We start from the raw sequence: 19,145 nt of genomic DNA, 5'->3' as shown, positions 1-19,145 counted from the left end.
GTAAGAGGGGGCACCTCTGTGTTTTTTTATTTCCACACGAATTTACTACAACCATTTTATTACGTTGATAAAGTTAATTAAAATGGCGCGCATTAAAATAACACGCGTCTTTGTACACCGACATGCGACTGTACGGAGGACAGGGAAAAAGTTTGCCCGACTTGTAGAAATGTTTAATGTTGTACAGTCTATATTTATTTTAATATGATGAATTAATGCCTAACTGCACTTAGCAAGAAACGATGCACAGGACCATATGCACTCATTTGGAGAGCAATTACTTTTGAAGGGGATTCCAACCTGTACCGACCCTGGGATCTCCCATTCAGCTATCACAGGGACCCCCAGAATAAAAAGTCAAAATTTTCTTCATAACATTTTAAGAAAACTTACATTTAATGTATGAAAAAAAAAAAAACAAAAACAACAACAACAAAAAACATTAGGCCTATATAATGCTCATTAGATGATTAGTTCAAATAAAATAGTCAGAGATGTAGTGAAATATTTTAAAGAAAAGGCTTTGTTTTAGAAGTTTTCTCTACGGACCCCAGTACTTTCGCATGGCCCCTGGTTGTGTTCAGTTTCAGTTCTGTATAGGAATGTTCCTTATTGGTTTTCTATTAATGGATTGGGATCAGTTGCTTCAAGACCATTTTCTTAGTTAGGAATTAAATTAAATTGTAATTACTAAAGGAAGCCTTAATTTGCTTGAAGTTCCTCTCTTTATGACTGCAGCCAAGTAAACCAGTACACAGAGACAGCTGTACACATTAACACACATTTACATTTATTCATTTAGCAGACGCTTTTATCCAAAGATAAAATCCACTGACTCATAGTCAGCCTCCTCCCTCAGGGTAGCTGGGTCCAGGGATACTGCCATCAAGGCAACCCCACACAGTTGTGTCCAAACGCAAAGACACCATGCCAAGCGCTTCAAAGCTCTTATCCTTGAACTTCTCTGTATTCCCGTTCTCATTCATTTAATCACCAACAAACTATACATGGAAAGGCAACATTTTGATTCATACACTGACATGCAGGTCCAACGGTCATGCTATGCATTTTAATTGATAGGCATTAGTTAAATTGCATTGCATAAACTGACAGTTTAAGCATTTGTGTTTTACTATTTGGTTATTTTGATCTCTCATCATTTGTGGTTTAACAATGTACTCTTTAATTATAAATGCAATTTGACTTCACTGAACAGTGGGATGGCTGTTTTAAAAAACTGGTTTCAATTAGACCTGCACTGGCTGGAACAAAAGCAGAACATTAATGAAATGTTGTGCAAGCTGAAAAGAAACTTTACCTTAAATTAAGACTATACAGAGAAAAACACTTGTGTGTCTCTGCATTTGTCTAAAGAATCTGACTGAAAATTTGGTGCGTCAATCTGAACCATAAGTTAAGCGAGCATTTTGTCCGAGGCTGTGTTTTAGTTTGTACGGCGTGTGTTTTTTTTCCTGAAAGGAATTTGAGCTTAGTTGTGTGTTTAACCTTTGAATCTTTTTGGTTTGAGTTGGACGCAAAACCACTTGATCTTTGCGAAAAATATGGTTTCAGACACCAGCCAGAACATGGAACTGACACACAGAGACCTAAATAATGAGACAAAGTGTGAGGGACTTTACACTGGTCTTGACCTGATATCACATAATAAATCTTCTGAACATGAATCTTACAACATGAGGCCACATTTAGGCAAAAAAGTGGTTTGTGAATACCACAACAAAGTTCAAGGGTACACTTCATTTATTTGAGTAAGAATTGTTCGTACTTAAATGTACAGTTCACCATATTAATCTTTTGTGATGGTTATGGTAGTCTACTTGACAACTAGCTATAATTTAAGGTGACTTTTCTTTTGAAAACATTGAAAATTTGGTAACACTTTAGAATAGGGAACACTTATTCACTGTTAACTATGACTTTTCCCTCAATAAATTCCTAATTTGCTGCTTATTAATAGTTGGTAAGCTAGTTGTTAAGTTTAGGTATTGGGTAGGATGTAGAATAAGGGATGTAGGGATGTAGAATAAGGTCATATAGAATAAGGTATTAATATGTGCTTAATTACTACTAATAAATGGCTAATATTCTAGTAATATGCATGCTAATAAGCAACTAGTTAAGAGACCCTAAAATAAAGTGTTACCAAAAATTTTTAATAAGCAGTTACTTTGATGATTGGCTGGTGCAAAAATATAGACAAACTGTGAACTGCTGGATGACCACTGAAGGTAGATAGCTGGGTTAGTGGCACAAATTTGTTCGTATTTATTTGTGTGTCTATGAGTGGGAGAGACCGTGACAAAGAGGTAGAGAGAGGGGATGTGGGGTTGTGAGAGTTTTTCTGTATCTCTGTTATGTAATAATCTGAAGTACACCTCGGTCAAATTCAGTTCTAGTCAAACAGCATTCTAAACAAGGCAAAGGTTCTTTACAAAGTGTTCAAGGTAGCAACATGGGGCTTGTACCGAGAACCCTAAAAGAGTTCACTGTAGCCCCATTGCACTAGAGATCTGAGAACCCTCAGACAAAGTGTTTTTATTTACAAATGACTATTTTAGGTGTAGTTACAGCAGTCATTTAAAGTGTGTCTTACGTGCTGAACTGCAGTGCTTAAGGCACACGACACACCAGCATGGCTTAGAACAAATGATTGCTTCAAGGGATAATTCACTCAACAATGAAAATTCTGTCATAAATGATCAACTTGCATGTCCTTTCAAACTCTTTTTACTTGCTTACTTCTGTGAACATGAAAAATATTTTGTTTGTTCGTTCAAGCAGTGAAGTCAGTGGGGCCCAGTGTTGTTTGGACTCAAGTATTCTTAAAAATATGTTCCTTTGTGTTCCAAAGAGGAAAAAAAAAAAAAATCATACATGTTTGAAACAACATAAGGGTGAGTATATGATGACAGGAAAAATGAACACATTTATCAATATTTACTCACCCTCATGTTGTTTCAAAAATAATCTTTCTGTACAAGACAAAAATTGAAAATGTTTGAAAAATCTTTCCAAGCTCTTCCCATAAAATGAGTTCATAGTGACCGTCGCTGTCAAACACTAAAAATCACCATAAAATAGTGCATATGACCTCTAAAGTGTATAACAGCTTTGTGAGAGAAATAGAAAGAAAATCAAATATTTCTCTCTGTTGAAGCTCTGAAATCTCATTCACATGGTTTAAAAAAATTGCACATTTGACTTGAGTGATGGCTTTATGACAACAGCTTGATTAAATAATGACAGAATTTTTTCTTTTTAAGGAAAAATATTTCTGAGTTAACTTGGTAAAAATAAACTTATGCTATTCACTTCTAAGTAGGACTGCAAATTCACTGTTAGTAGATGGTAGATACGTGTACCATTGATGTTAGTGCTGCAAAAGTCAGTGTTTATTGGGCAGTAGCATCCAAATAAGTAGTTTTAGGTGCCACCTGTGTGCTTCAGCAGGAGTCAGTGAGAGTGTTATGTGCACTGTTTGCTGTGGAAAAAAACATCTGCTTGCTTTTTTGTCTACTGGGCTTTCAATCGATGCAAGGTTTCTTTTGTTTTTTTTTTCAAATCTGGAAATCTGGATTCTTTTTATGATAATTGGGCCATCAAATGGGTTGGAAATGAGTTATTGAAATGTACATTACTGAAATTATGATATTAAAAATGCAGACATACAGTGCAGAGTGCACCCCACAATCGAAGATATATAGAGAAGTGGCTAGGTATTCCATTGCAACGTGTGGGTTTAATGTTTATTATCTTGCCCCTGGAATATTGCCATTTTGTTTATATTGTAATATAGGCTCATTTTGAACACTTTGAGCAAGGTTCATTGTTTAGTGTACAATTACTTGTGCTTCCCCACCGTCCATCACTGCAGTTAACAACACAGGCTGCCTAGAAGCACATGACATGGCAAACTTGCCACATGAAACCATATGCTTATGACCTTTCTTGAAGTGACCAATTTAAAGTGCCGAGCCCATGCTTTGTTCAACTAGTTTTATACCCCCTTTTTTTTTTTTTGCAGGAACTTACCCTTTGGTTTTTTGCTGTTTCTAAATGCACTTTTTCCCCCTGTAAAGTGACTTCAGTGATGAAGGTTCTACATGCAATACTGTAGCACACAGTTGGTAGGCTAATGATTCTCGTTTTTAACCGTTTTTAATTACATTTCCTCTCAGTATTGATTTGCTGTCATAGCCCTTACACTGAGATCTTTGGAAGGCTATGCAGAGGTGAAGAGTTACTGAATACTGAATAGGTGTTAATGTGCAAATGTGCTCATAGACATTGCATCACAATCTTGTAGATTTCAATAAATCATTTTCACAGCTAAGCATCAATAAATAGCCACCATGGATGGGAAGTATTTTTTGAAAGTTTTAAAATAGGCCTATATGATTCGTCAAACATTTTTAATTTGAAATTTGAAAACAGTTTTTCATGATCTGGTCCCCACATGAAATGAGAACAGACCGCTGATTTATATATTATGATTGGATCGCTCATTGCGTTCTAAACTGCCGACGGGCAGTGAAGCCACCGGAAGTGTTCGAGCCGCCATCTTACTATTCACTACCGGCAGAGGGCACCATTGAGTCACAGCTAAAACACTGACCTAAAATCACCCGATTTGAAGCCAATCAGTCACACGGGATTAGATTTTATGTTAGGTGTATGTAAATTCATTTTTACTTCAGATGTTATCGCCAATGTTTAAGGTATTTTTGGGCAGGATAAGCGATAGGCCTATATTTAAATCGTTTAGGTGGGTGTGTCTGCTGCGCCCTGCCAACACACAGAGGTAACGTTAACTGATCCAACACAAAATATAGGCATGCAATTTCTTTATGCACGGAATTATTCAGGAATTATTAAACATGAACGTATTGTATCAGAAATTGATTTGAATATACAATGAATAACACAATAGCATGTTACTTTATTGCTCTATGTTGGTACTGAAATAAAAAGCAACTTACCATGCATTATCTTGGAAATGAAGCTTCATGTCTTTAAATCCGTACTGTATGTAAAGTTAGTCAGCTATTTCTCTGAATAAATTATGATGTGTATATTTTTAATGTCCTGATTGAGCAGCATCTATTTCAGGCTCTCCAAGATCGCGCAAATGTGTACGGTTTCCATGTAAAATGTTATGTATATGCTAGATTAATAATTAATTTAACCACCGTTTAATAAAATATTATGTAGGCTATGCTAAATTAATAATTAATTTAACCACCATTTAAATAATTACCTGCTTCAAAACGAATGCTGTTAACGAAATCATTGTTGAAACATTTGCAGTAGGCTAAGCTTATACTGTACAAATAAAAACACTATAACAAAATTACATAGGCCTAAACAATGAATAACTACAAGGCGAATGAAGGTATGTGTAGCCTAACTGTTATATAAAGCATAAATCTTCAGATTTCAGAATGAGCACTTTTGTCATTTGTTATAGGCCTATATATGTTGAGGTCGTGTCCGTCTGATGTTTATCATGTTCATCTGATGTTCGCTACTGTAATGAACGTAACTTTTTAATAAGCAGGGGAAATTTGACGTTTACATGCCAAGGGTGTTTGCATTGTAAGAATGTACAAGGATAGCCTACTTCAGATTTAAAAACGCTGACTTGTTAGGTGACGTTTTCTCATTAAATTCGTACGATTTCCTATTAATTCAATGGAATGTATTGGAATAGTGGGGAAAACCAATATGGCGGCGCGGCGGCTTCACTTTCACGAGCAATTCCGTTCTCTATTATAGATAGATCAGTGGAACAGAACCTATTTGACATGTTCTGGATCTTATTGTAACCAGCACACCGTATTAGATAACACTCCTCATCTTAAAATTATTCAATAAAATTCACACAGAGACCACTTTTTACAGTCCAGTAAATTTCCTTTGGATTTTTTCCTGTTTATTATCCTGGGAGTCTTAATAGAAGTCATATGTTAGTAAAATGGTTGTGTATGTCATTTAGTTTTGAAATCAATTGCACCTCTAATCAGGGTTCCCTCTATTTTTTTTTCTTTCTTGCTGAGCAAAACCTCTCTCTATTGGGCGGACATTTCGGGCACCTGAGCAGAAGCATTCTTTATACCCTGTACAGTGCACACACACAAAAAAGTGTGTAACTTTTAACTTTAATGTGCTATTTATATTACCTGAGAAAACATTTTTTACAGTATAGTACACTGCCGTTCAAAAGTTTGGGATCAGTAAAGTTTCTTATGCTCATCAAGGCTGTATCTATTTGATAATAAAATGCTGAATATTATTTCACAAAATTAAATTGTGAAATATTATTTCTATTTTAATTTACTTTAAAGTATAATTTATTCCTGTGAAGCAAAGCTGAATTTTCAGCATCATTTCTCCAGTCTTCAGTGTCACATGATCCTTCAGAACTCATTCTAATATGCTGATTTTTAATCAATGTTGGAAACAGTTGTGCTGCTTAATATTTTTTGGCACCTGTGATATTTTTGATAAATAAAAAGTTAAAAAGAACAGTGTTTATTCAAAATAGAGATTTTGTGTTACAATATTCAAAAGTTTGGGGTCAGTAAAAAAAAAAAAAAAAAAAAATTTTTTTATTTTTTAAAGAAACTTTAAAAAAAGTTTAAAGAAATTTAAAGAGACTTTAATGGATAAAATTGATAGTAAAGACATATATTGTTAGAACAGATTTCTATTTTGAATAAATTATGTTCTTTTTAACTTTTTATTAATCGAAGAATCAAAGAAAAACGTAACAGGTTCCAAAAAATATTAAGCAGCACAACAGTTTCACTGTTGTAAATCAGCAAATTAGATCAGCAACACTGATAATAAATCAACATATTAGAATTATTTCTGAAGGATCACATGACTGAAGACTGGCGTAATGATGCTGAAAATTCAGCTTTTTTTTTTTGTATTTTTGAAATAAATACAGCCTTGATGAGCAAGAGACTCCATTAAAAACAAGGTCAATTATTTATTTATAATATAGGCCTAACATAATATATCAAAGCAAACTAAAGCATTTAAACTGATAGAATAGAATAGAAAACTGAAGCAAAACTTAAACTGAGATCTGTAAGTTAAATATTTTCAAAAACCGTGAACGTGAATTCTTATATAGTTATCTAAACATCGCTATGAAGTACAGTTTGCACAATACACCTGTGTGTGACTGTAAATGTCTCAGAGTTTTGTTACCGTTCTGTGCCCATCCTCCGCTATTTCCAGCACTTAATCAAGCCACTCTTCTTTAATACATGAGGACGTTGGCTCTCGATTTGAGCTCTTTCGTCCGCAACCATTGAAGTATTCGGTTTCTACAGCGACTCATTTGGCGCACATCATCTTCTTTATATAAAACCTGTAAACCGCATTCACCGTTTCTAACTCTATTGCGGCACCAGCTCTATAGCGGTTTGCCCGAGTATTGCTATTCTTTCGCTTTTTCTAGAATTCAATCAAATTACTTCCAAATTAATTTTTTTGGGTGCGCACGGCTGCCGCGGAACAATATTTCTTCTGCGCGGCCGCGCAGCTTGAACATGCGTCTAACCTAACACCATGTGTAATAAGTAGCTTTTCTTAAGTGCTATTGCTATGTGTGTAACATTTTTATTCATTACCCTAAAAAACTTTTTTGTAGGTTTGGTTTTTCAGATCTAATCCCCAATTACTTAAATAATATTTGTATAATGATGTAAATAAGAAATGCCAAATATCACAGAAAGCGAGAAAAGTTACTGTGTTAAAGATGATTGTCTTTTTTTTTTTTTTTTTCGAACTAGCATTTTGTCTTTGTCAAGCACAATTTAACAAACATACAGATACAAAAGGAAAAGGAAAAACAGTGATATCCATGCAGCAGTTCCTGGACACTGTTCCTAATATATGATGATTCACATATTTTATCTCTGAGCTACTTTGACAAGTGTGGGCGACATTTTGTCTTGAGAGCTGCAGCAAAAAATGTGCTCATTGTCCTCTTCATACAGGTAAATATTGGCTTAAATGATGAAACAAACACTTGGCAGCAACCCCATTCATTGGTTAATAATCAAGGGGAGATGGTCCATATCAAAGGCTGCAATCTGCTGTTATCCTGGTCAGGATAAAAAAAAAAAAAAACACTCAAGGAGGCATGGTCTCCTATAAGAAACAAAAATAGGCACCAAATAATTTTGCCACAGAATAACAAACTTGTGCCACATAATAAACATGTTTTATTTGTGTATTTTTAATAGTACTGTGTTGACACATCGATACAATGATGTATCGTCAGAGAGATTTGATGATAAGAGTATAGATACAACTCAAGCTCAAATGGAGTTAACAGTGTTTTTGACCAGAGAATGACGGAGATGGAGTGTTTTGTCTGTCATTTGAACGGCTGTAACTGTTATCTGAAGCAGCAAGTGCATTGCATTATATGCTTTCATCAACTTTTACAGGTTATATAACTTTGATTGTAGCTATATGGGCGCTTAGTTTTTTCTTGTTGTTTAATACACTTGGCCAAAATCTCAAATTAAGCGCTTATGCACAGGATATTTAAAACGTAGATAGGCTACACAAGTATATAGACGGCAAATAACTAATTCTTCTTCACTCTTCAAACACACAAAAACATTATCCTTTAAAGACATAGTGTTTGAGTAAAGAAAACGCTGTACTATTCAAACACCAATTATTTATTCACCCTTGCATTGCGAAAAAGCAGAGATCTCATCTTCTCCAGGCTGTGCGCGGCGCGTCAGTCTGAATGGAGGCGGGGTGAAGTTACGAGGTCTCGCTGAGAGCTTGATGATCCAATGGCGTTACGAAGTTTTACTGACAAGTTATTTTAGTGCTTATCATTGGTTTACTATTTTTAAAACTCTCTGATTTAAAATAATAAAAACGAATTATAATCGACTCAAGTTTGGATAATTTTTCACAGCACCTGACTGGGCTAGGGTATGGCAACTGCCATACGCAAACGCCGCCCCTGGTACCAAGGATATTATAGTTTTGAATTTTAAATGAGTTTTTATTTTAATATCGTTTTCAAATTTCCTATAATTTCAGTTTAGTTTTAGTTCGTTTCATTAATGGTTTTGTTAGTTTTAGTTTAGTTTTTATTTTGTCAATACATTTCTATTTAGTTTTTATATATTTTAGTTTCAGTTTTAGTTTTAGTAATTATAGTTTAACATTATAGTTTTATATAATTATAGCTTTAATGGAACACTTACAAACCAAGACATTTAATTTTAGCAAAGTTGAATGTTTGCAGTTTACAGTTAACTCTTGTGCAAACCTCTTAATAATGAAAATAAAATAATTCTTTACAATTCAACAAAAAAAAAAAAAAAAATAATACGCAACTTATATGTATACAATTTATTAATTCATATTCATGTTCATATTCATTCATATTAAATATGTAATCTTGTTTAATATGCCAATAGTTATCAAATCAAAGTTTTCAGAGTTACTAGACCGCATCAGCCAGTTGAGTTTTTATCAGGGTTGGAGCTAAATTCTGCAGGACAGTAATGGCCCTCCGGTGCTGGATTTGAGGAAACATGCCCTGCGTCCCAATGTGCATACTATCCACCCTATCTGCCCTAAATAGTATTAAAAATGAGTAATATCAGATAGAATTTAGCATGGACAGTGTGCACATTGGGACGCAGGCATGTTCTTTGCAGTCGTCATTGAAACTTTATTTTTGTCCATCTGTGTTTTCAATGCATTCATTTGTTGAATTTTTTGCACATACGAGCCACCGGTGCACACTACTGTATGTCCCGTCTCCCTCAATAAACGTACACAATAAGAAGACTCATACTACTCAAAAATAAATGCGATATGGTGATTTAAATGATGTTTGCACTTTACTTTGACTAGCCGCTCCAGCGCGTACGCGCTTCAGATGAGCAACGCAATCAATCCCAGTTCTAAAGTCCCTTTTACACAACACGGCCAGCGGTGAAAACACAGCGCGGCTATCGCTTTCTCTCGTTTTGGATGCGTTTTATACAGTCAAGGCGGTGCTCGTGTCATGGACTCGAGGCGGACGTTACCATAGTAATCGCAAAGCGGGACAAAATGACTATTCACTAAAGTCAGCTCATCCAAAACTTTTAATTCTGTGTCTGTTAACTCACTCTCATGTTGTTCTCGCACGTCAAGCACGCTTTTAAACATTCGTGCGCTGTAAGATGTGCATTATTATTATTTCCCATTTCATATTTTATAGTTATTTATTTCCCATTTCGCAGCCCGCGTCTTGTTTTGTAAATGCAAAAACGCATTCTCTGTGAATAGCCACTTAGGACGCAGCTCACGTGCATGAAGCGCCATCTGTTTCCCTAAACCACCACAGGTCCGATTTTCTGGCACAGAATGAGAGCTTATTAAAATCACGAACACGATTATTTATTTTTGCTAATTATTATTTTATTTTCGTTAGTTTTTCAGTTACTGTTGTTAGTTTCGTTTAGTTTTAGTTTTTCATATAGGCAGTGACACTGTAAAAAAAATTCCGTAAAATTTACGGTAAAAAAAAACCGGCAGCTGTGGTTGCCGGAATTCTACCGTAAAATATAAGGTAGCGACGTTTTAGGTTTTACGGTTTTAACTTAAATACCGTAATTTCATTAACTGATAATGTTAATATACCAACCTATTGAAGTACTGAAATCTGTTTTGTACCTTTGAAATACACTGATAACCACCAAATGCAGGTGGTGATGAGAGTCACATGATGAACCAAAGCCTATCACAAGCAGCTTTTATGTCAACTCTTTCCTGTTGAGTGAAGGACGCATGTTGTGAACTAGGCATGGTCTGGTATGAGATTCTGACGGTATGATAACCTTAGATAAAAATATCACGGTTTCACTGTATTGCGATTACAGCTCTAAAATATTTTATTTTTAAATGTCTGGGTAAAAAACGTTTTTTCCACTGAACAACATTTTATTTTTAAGAAACACATAGAACATTTTGGAACAGTAAAAATGTCAGGTTAAATAATTAAAATAAATAATTGAACATGTTGAATATTTACGATCAGATATCCTGATGTGTGGGGGGAACCCCACACATGTGATAAAGATTATCACGTGAAACGAAACAATACCCAATCAGAAAGTGAGCTGACAGAAGACGGAAGCATAACAAACGCAGTCATTTCGCAGCACAAAAGGATTTTCTTCCTGCCATTACCAAAGACTGGGACTTTAAAGCCTTAAATCTATTCTTTGAATAATTTGTAATTATTTATACTTGTTTAAGGAAATGTAATTTTCTTATTGCTTTTCCTTTTTTATTTTATTTTATTTATTTATAATTGTTTTTTGTTTATTATTGTATTTGATGTAATTTATGTTATTGCCCTTGTATGTTCTTTGTTCTAAAATTGCAATTAAAAAAAATTAAATAGTTTATTCTCAAGTCTCCAGAGATTTTGAGAGATTTCCCATGTACACAGTCGGGACTCTGGTTGAAAATCTGTTGGTGTGTGGTGTGCTGTCTTTATCACATTGCAGCACACCACACACTATAGGAGCCAAACGGTTAAATCTAGGATTTTTTTGTCCTCATGTTTGTGGTCTCTCACATTTTGAAGGTCTTATAAGATTTTAAAAATCTTTTAGTGTGTACCCAGCATAAGTGAGCCTAAACCTGCAGCTCAACAATAATCAGAACAAATTATTTTCTGTAAAAAAAAAAACCTTTTAAATGAAAAAAAAAAAAATGCAGTCACTTAACCTAAACCTACAGCTCAATAATCAAAAACATAAATCAAAACATAATTTATGTAAAAAAAAAAAAATGCAGTCATTAAACCTGCAGCTCAACAAGGTTTTTGGAGACATGCTCACTTTCTACACATTCATCTTTCAGTCCAAGTTATGAGCGGTGAGGTACAAAGATGTGTGCACATACACATAAGGAGACACGGTCTCTCTCCGTATAACACTCAAACAATGGCAAAGACACCTGAGAGCCAGCAGTTTGTTTGTTTTTTAAATGACCTAAGTTTGAACTGATGTAAACAATGGCAGGGGGCTTAAAATTATAGATGTGATACCAGCTAAATTTAATTATTGTACTAAATTGTAGAAATGTAGTACTTTAGTCTAGCTAGTTAATTAGCCATGTTATCTGCCTTGGAAGCAAGCCAAATAGTATTTATTTCAACACTGAAACAACTGGCGAATGGGCCTCTGTCTTGATCGAGGGTGAAAGAGGGAGAAATGAAGACGACACAGATATATCGTTTGTGTATGACCTGGAAGTATTTATTTAGCGATCGGCGCTAAAACGTCATCTTTACGGAACATCAGTCTACGTTACCTGAAAAATTCCCATACGGCAGACTTCATCTTTTTCGATGGGGGAAAAAGTTCCAGGGATTCACCTCCATTGGCCATCTTCCTGCACACAGGTTACTCTCACTGATTGCTCGCACCAACCAAAGGAGGAGGGGTCGTGCGACTCGTTATGCTCTTCACTGCTCACAACTGAGGGAGTCCTGCACTTTCCGTCTTTGACGACACGTAAAAAACTGTGCATACCGCAGGAACGGTATAACGGAAAATTTTAGTGGTTTTGAAACAGTGAATTTTCCAAACCGCGGTATACCTTGAAACCGGTTATCGTCCCATGCCTATTGTGAACACATCCAATAGCACCGTGCTATGAGCAGAATGAAGCCTGCTCTGCAAGCCCAGCCTTGGAGCACTCGTTTCAATGACTCCTACAAAGCATGAGCAAAGTTGAGACCCAAGCCAATAGGCTGAGGACCACAAGACATAACCTTTTCCACTCTCAAGGGGAAAATGGGTAGAATTAAGCAGACAAAATCCGTGCCTGCAGGGCAGGAACATCTAAGTCATAGAATATGGCAAGGGTGGACAACAACGACCAATCAGCGACCGCGCACTTATCACACTGATAGAAATTCTGCTGGACCACGCCCAGGAGGAAATCATTCCTCTAGTGGAGTGGTCCCCTCACACCTATGGGGCACTGCAAGTGAACTGAGGCGTAAGCCAGGGCTACAGCATCTACAATCCAGTGAGAAAGTCTCTGCTTCATAACTGGCAGCCCTTTTGAACGGCCTCCAAAGCATGGAAAGAGCTTCTCTGATTGTCTAAACAGACTAGAATGCTTGACACACACTCTAAGGGCCTTTACTGGGCAGAGTGGATTGGGACCCTGCTCAGCGTCTGCAGCGGGGAGTGCTAGTTGGGTGATAACCTGGTCTCTTAAACGTTGAGTTGAGAGCACCTTAGGTACGTAACCAATCCAAGATGATGTTGTAATAATTTAACAATGAAAATGCTGCAAAGAATAATTTTAACAGTAAACTGTAAAATACTGATTTAAATGAATTATCATGAGAACTATCTTAATACATTTACAAATGAATAAAAACCAAGTCAAAGATGTTGCAAATAAATATTTATTAAAACTGGCAGAAAGACACTGCAAGGCTTTTACTGGTAAAAATAAAAATGTCAGTCTTTCAACAGTTCTTATCATAAAAATAACATAGCATCACAAAATAACTACAAATAACTGTTATATCACAAAAAATAAGCCATATTCTGAGTAGAACATTTACTTTCTATAAAAAAATTAAGATCAATCAACAGAATTTGTATAATTTTGGTTAAAGGATTAAAATAAAATGCTGGAATCAACATTATACCACAAATTCTGTTGTTTGAGCTTATGTTATATTAAATTTAGAATATTCCTGCAAAAGACAATTTAATAAATACATACTGAAAGTCCATCAACTTTCTGAGATGAGCACACACATGAGGGTTGTCCCTCTTCTCTGAGACCTTTCCACTTGTTTTGCCTCTGTACATCCGTCTTGTATCCAGTGAGTGTTGTGATTCCAACAAAACATCTGCACATAAAAACAAGCAGAAGCTTTAGAATAAAGTTCAGTATTGAATGAAACTAGCTCAATAAAATAAATGTAAAAATGCCACTTATACAATACAATCAGCATTTACCAGTACTTAAACTAAATAAGTAACCTTTTTCACAAATGAAATTACTCAAGTAAAACATGTTACCTTTGAAATTAATTCAAGTGTGCAAAAGACGCCTGCTCCCGGGACGCCAGGCTGAAGTTGTAATAAGATTGAAAATCCAGCCGCAAAGTTGAGGTATGAATTCACAACCGTGTGACCCTCGAATAGGCCTAGTCAAAAGCCACTGGGTGCACCTGAAATGAATAAATAGAAGCAATAATATAACTTACAATACAGTATTTCAATACAAGTTTATCAAATGATTTACAACAGCATTAATAAGAATTAATACATTACCTAATATAATCAGCTTCAGAGAGTCTTGAAGCATCAAACATTTCTCCACATCAGCTGCTATTCTTTGCACCTACAAGAAATAATGAAAATTATCTTGTGATTTAAAAAAAAAAAAAATGCATTTACATAAATGAGACCAAAATGAACACCCAAAAAGGCATATATTTTAAAATAAACTTTTACATTTGATTAATAAATTCAATTATAACAATACATTGTAGAACTGTACCACCAATCAAATTAAATAATTTATAATGCAAAATTACAACTGTGTTATGACATTAATGTTTTACATTAATTTTTGAAATTACAAATAAGAAACGTTGCAAAAATGCAATGATACTTTTAAACGTGAAACTAAACTGCCATTAGGTGGCAGCAAATAATTTAATGAGTGAGTCAATTGAGTCATTCATTGAACCGATTCGTTCAGAATGCTGAATCATTCAGTAAAAACACCGCTGAGTTTTGCTTTGATCTTTGTTTGGAACGATTTTCGTTGGTGAAATAAAACAACAGTCAATATTATGTCTAAAAGTAAGTAACTTAACGTTAACTAATTGTTTATTGAACTACGTAACATTTGCGTAACAATCGTGATAATCAGCAACAGATCGCTTGTTATGCTACTTAACAATATCATGTGTTATAAATAAACTCAACAGTTTGAACATTAACCTCATGTTTCTTCCGTGAGTTTATGTGTGTTGTTAAGGTTATTTGTTTGTTGAATGTAACATTAGCAAAATCAGAATCAATCTTGCGTTTCGATGCTTCCCTAGTTATTTTTTTCAATCAAGTTTTAATCATGCTAACTTGTCCAATCGGGCATTTAAAGATGTAACGTTATTTCACAAAAAAATTGCCCCGGACAAGCTTTAATGTCGAGTACAACTACAGTGGCAATAGACACAATTTCTCATTTACATGTTGTTTCTAATTATAGTACGATGTCACGTCAGTATGGGACAGTTGAAAACATTTAAATTAAACAAGTTAAATTTCACATATTTTGTTGTTTGTCAGTTATTTCGACAGATAGAAGTTAACGTTACTATGACAATCGTTCGCGCTGGGCATTACGTTAAAAGTTGGGTAAACACTACTTTAAATGCTCTCAATAAGAAAATTAAACTGCCAAAATGAGAAAAATGCAGCATTTAGCCTAACTATGCTATGATAGCAATTTCCAGTTTACTGCACATACCAAGGCCGCTTGTCTAAATGTGTGATCGCAGGCTATTGTGACATGATATCACTTATACAATAACTTAAATAAATATAAAAGGATACATTTCTTAAGTAAAATTAAGTGAATTTACCAGGAATTATGAATAAAGCCTCTAATCTTCAATCGTTCTGGCACTGCTCCAGTCGCTGGATTTCAGATTTGAATGATGCGCGCGCAATCCCATAATGCCACACTACAGTAAAGTAGTGTAAAAAGCAGGAGCTACAGTGATAACACCTGCTTCTTGTAAATTAATTACAGTTGACATGGAAATATACAGTTAACAACTGTAAAACCTTATTTGACCCATAATGCATTGCGAATTACAGCTACATCTTGTAAAATGTTTAAACAGTAAAATTCTGTAACATTTACGAAATTTACGCCCCTGGGTGTATGCAAATGTTAGCATTTGTTCTAGCATCTGACATCCGATGTCTCTCTCTGTAAATAATCACTGTTTTTACTTTGTTTTAAGGGTTGTAGTGATAGGTGTGCAAAATTACTGCTGCAGTGTACATCAATATGTGATGCTTGATCAGAGCCATCTCTTTTAGATGGCGGGTAGTAAGTCCCTTACCCACATAATTTTCCTTGATTACCAGCCATTGAATGGGATTGTTTCAGGAGTGGCTGTCTAGTGAGGCTATATTATAGTGCTGGGCAGTATGACCAAAAATTTATATCATGGTATTTTTCAAAATTATACTGGTTTCACGGTGTATGACGATATTTATTTTTTTCATGCATGACCAGTTGTTAACCACATTTTCTACTGATTGAGAGAGGAAATACTGCAGTAGATTTAATTAGAATGCCCTATTTTACTGTCATGATGAGCGAATATTGTAGAAAAATTCCACACTAAATAGTGACTAAACACGACCCATTAATACATGTTAACCAGGAGTCACTCTCATTTATAATCGCGACATCGTCTGATAAAATCAACATGCATCTACACTATAGAGCAGCTATGCGGAGGTGTTGGCTATATTACTTTTTTGTCTTGTGCAGCGCACTGTCTGCGTCTGAATAACAAACTAAAAAAAAAAAAACAACAAACAAAAAAGTGCATAATATTAACAGACGAACTATGCTCATATTTATAATTCCGAACAGTCAGTAAGCGTCAGGTGCTTGGACACGCTGTTTTATTTATTGACGAGTCTGCTGCAGTATGGCCAGCTGAATGTGCTGCTTTTCTGCCGCTCACTGCACAGAAGAGACGCCGAGAGAGTCAGACCTCACGCCCGCGGGGCAGTAACTAGCGACATCTTCCAACTGAACCATAGCTAAGGTTTATCCAAAAGTCGCTAGGTTTGTCAGTATGAATATTCTATGGAAAAAAAGCCGCTAAAAGGGTCTGAAAGTTGTTAAATATACCTCTAAAGTCGCGCTCGTGTGTGAGAGACGCGGAAGCTGATGGCAGGGGGCGGTGGATTTTTGTGGCTGAGTTCACGTTCTACTACACTGCGTTCCAAATTATTATGCAAGTGAGATATCAGTAGGATTTTGTGTGTGACTTGGAGTACAGAAGGTCTTGGTCAGATAAAGATTTATTAAGGAAAGTTTTTGTCAAACAAATGAACTCTATTGTAATACCAGCTGTAAAAAAGCCACTGCTGAGCAGCAAACAGGTGTTTGAAGCTACTGGAGTCTCAAGATCCTCTTCATGCAGACTGGCAGTTGTGTGTAAAGCTGCATTTCAGTCACTGATAACCAAACCTCACAAAGAGAAACCTGCACGGTGGCTGTAGAAATACATTTTCAAACTGTTTAGCACCATGATATTTATGCAGCATGGCATAGTGTGTTGTCCTGCATGAAAATCCTTTTATTTCCGAGAGCACTATTCTACATTTTATACCACAGCAGAATATGGTCAGTTATGAACTCCACATATCTTGCAGAAGTCATTTTTACACCCTAAAATGACCTTACATCTCACTCCCCAATATTCCAACCCAAATCATCACCCGCCGCCTCTTTGCTGATGTTGCAGTCTTATTGGAATAGGATGGCCATTCATCAACTCAGAAATCCATTTATCTGGACCATCCATTGTACTGCAGCATTCATCAGTGAATAAAACTATTTAAAAACAAGTCGTCTTGTGTTTCTACAGCCACCGTGCAGGTTTCTCTTTGTGAGGTTTGGTTAGCAGTGACTGAAACGCAGCTTTACACACAACTGCCAGTCTGCATGAAGAGGATCTTGAGACTCCAGTAGCTTCAAACACCTGTTTGCTGCTCAGCAGTGGCTTTTTTACAGCTGCTATCACAATACAGTTCATTTGTTTGACAAAAACGTTCCTTAATAAATCTTTATCTGACCAAGATCTTCTGGGCTTTAAGTCACTCACAAATCTTTTGACAGTTCAATAATTTCTATTTGCTTTTCACGAACTATTGTTTGTTTTGATGCCTTTTGCAAGACATTGCATTGTTTCATACTTTTCATCTTCAGAAAGATCTTTCTTCCTCACCATATTTCATGAGAACTGTGACTTGCTTAATAATGTGGAACAACCTCTTTAAGTAGGGTTTCCATTTACCTAAGAAGAACTGGCAAACTATTGAACAAACCTGTCTGAGATTGATACCAGTTAACTAAAAAGATGTGAAAAACAACACCAACAAAAATCTGACTCTTTATTGTACCGAAATCCTACTGATATCTCACTTGCATAATAATTTGGAATGCAGTGTAGTTCTGCAGCTTCAGTTTCAGAACTTTCACGCTCAGTAACACATACAGCTGTTTCCTCGCCACAGTGCAAGTGTTGGACATAAATGTGTGTTGGCAGTGTGTGAACAACCACCCTACAATAATAAAAATCCACCCACTCCTCATTTTTTTAATCCACTTTAAACTAAGTCAGTCTCACTAGGCCTGCCATTTTGATTCGCACCGCAGTGTGACGTCACATTTCGGAGGGCCAGGCCACGGGGTTTGATTGATATCCCTGCATTGCCATAGTTTCCTCCATCAGCGGTTATGCTGTCCTTCATTTTCTCCGTGCTCGAGCAGCTGTAACATCAACAGTGCCTCACAAGCAATCCCGGTGCTCTGTGTTTGGATGCAAGACTGACCATAAGAGTCTTCATTTTCTCCCAACATCTGAGCTGCTGAGGACACTGTGGATTACTTTCATTTTTCAAGGTAATGCCCCTCAAAATCTACCTAAATACGTGTATCACTCCAGACTCCTTTGTGAATTTCATGTCGTTATAGTGCTTAGCGTTTTAACCGTATTTGTGTGCGTACATTAAGTATTTTTAACTGATCAGCGCCGTGCTTGTGAGATTAGTTCACGCCCTGTTCGTGCCCCTCGAGCTCTTTAACATTGCGCTGTTTCGTCCCACTTTCCGTGCATTTGACTTCCCATATGTACAGCTGAACACCGGTTCTCTTGCTCTCAGTTATGTTGTTTCTACCGGCTGTTTATTGCTGTAGATATGAAGACGTATACGCAACGCCCTATATGCATATCATTTTCATTTAAAGCCATACACTCCAAATCAGCTCTT

At 35.9% G+C, this 19,145-nt stretch overlaps 1 protein-coding gene and 1 long non-coding RNA gene across 3 annotated transcripts in view; one reads left to right on the top strand and one right to left on the bottom strand.

The window, feature by feature from the left end:
- ar (androgen receptor) overlaps positions 1 to 19,145 on the top strand; it is a 147,415-nt gene that overhangs the window by 2,122 nt on the left and 126,148 nt on the right. The window lies entirely within an intron of this gene.
- Positions 7 to 17,157, bottom strand: LOC131540282 (uncharacterized). Its single transcript, XR_009271237.1, has 3 exons — positions 15,704 to 17,157; positions 14,382 to 14,451; positions 7 to 14,278 (listed from the first exon to the last, which is right to left on the bottom strand). It is a non-coding gene; the product is annotated as an uncharacterized LOC131540282 (long non-coding RNA).

Source organism: Onychostoma macrolepis, chromosome 05, assembly GCF_012432095.1.
Source record: "Onychostoma macrolepis isolate SWU-2019 chromosome 05, ASM1243209v1, whole genome shotgun sequence".
Lineage (NCBI taxonomy): Eukaryota > Metazoa > Chordata > Actinopteri > Cypriniformes > Cyprinidae > Onychostoma > Onychostoma macrolepis.
Note: the sequence above shows the minus strand (reverse complement) of the source record. Positions and strands in the feature narration are given on the sequence as shown.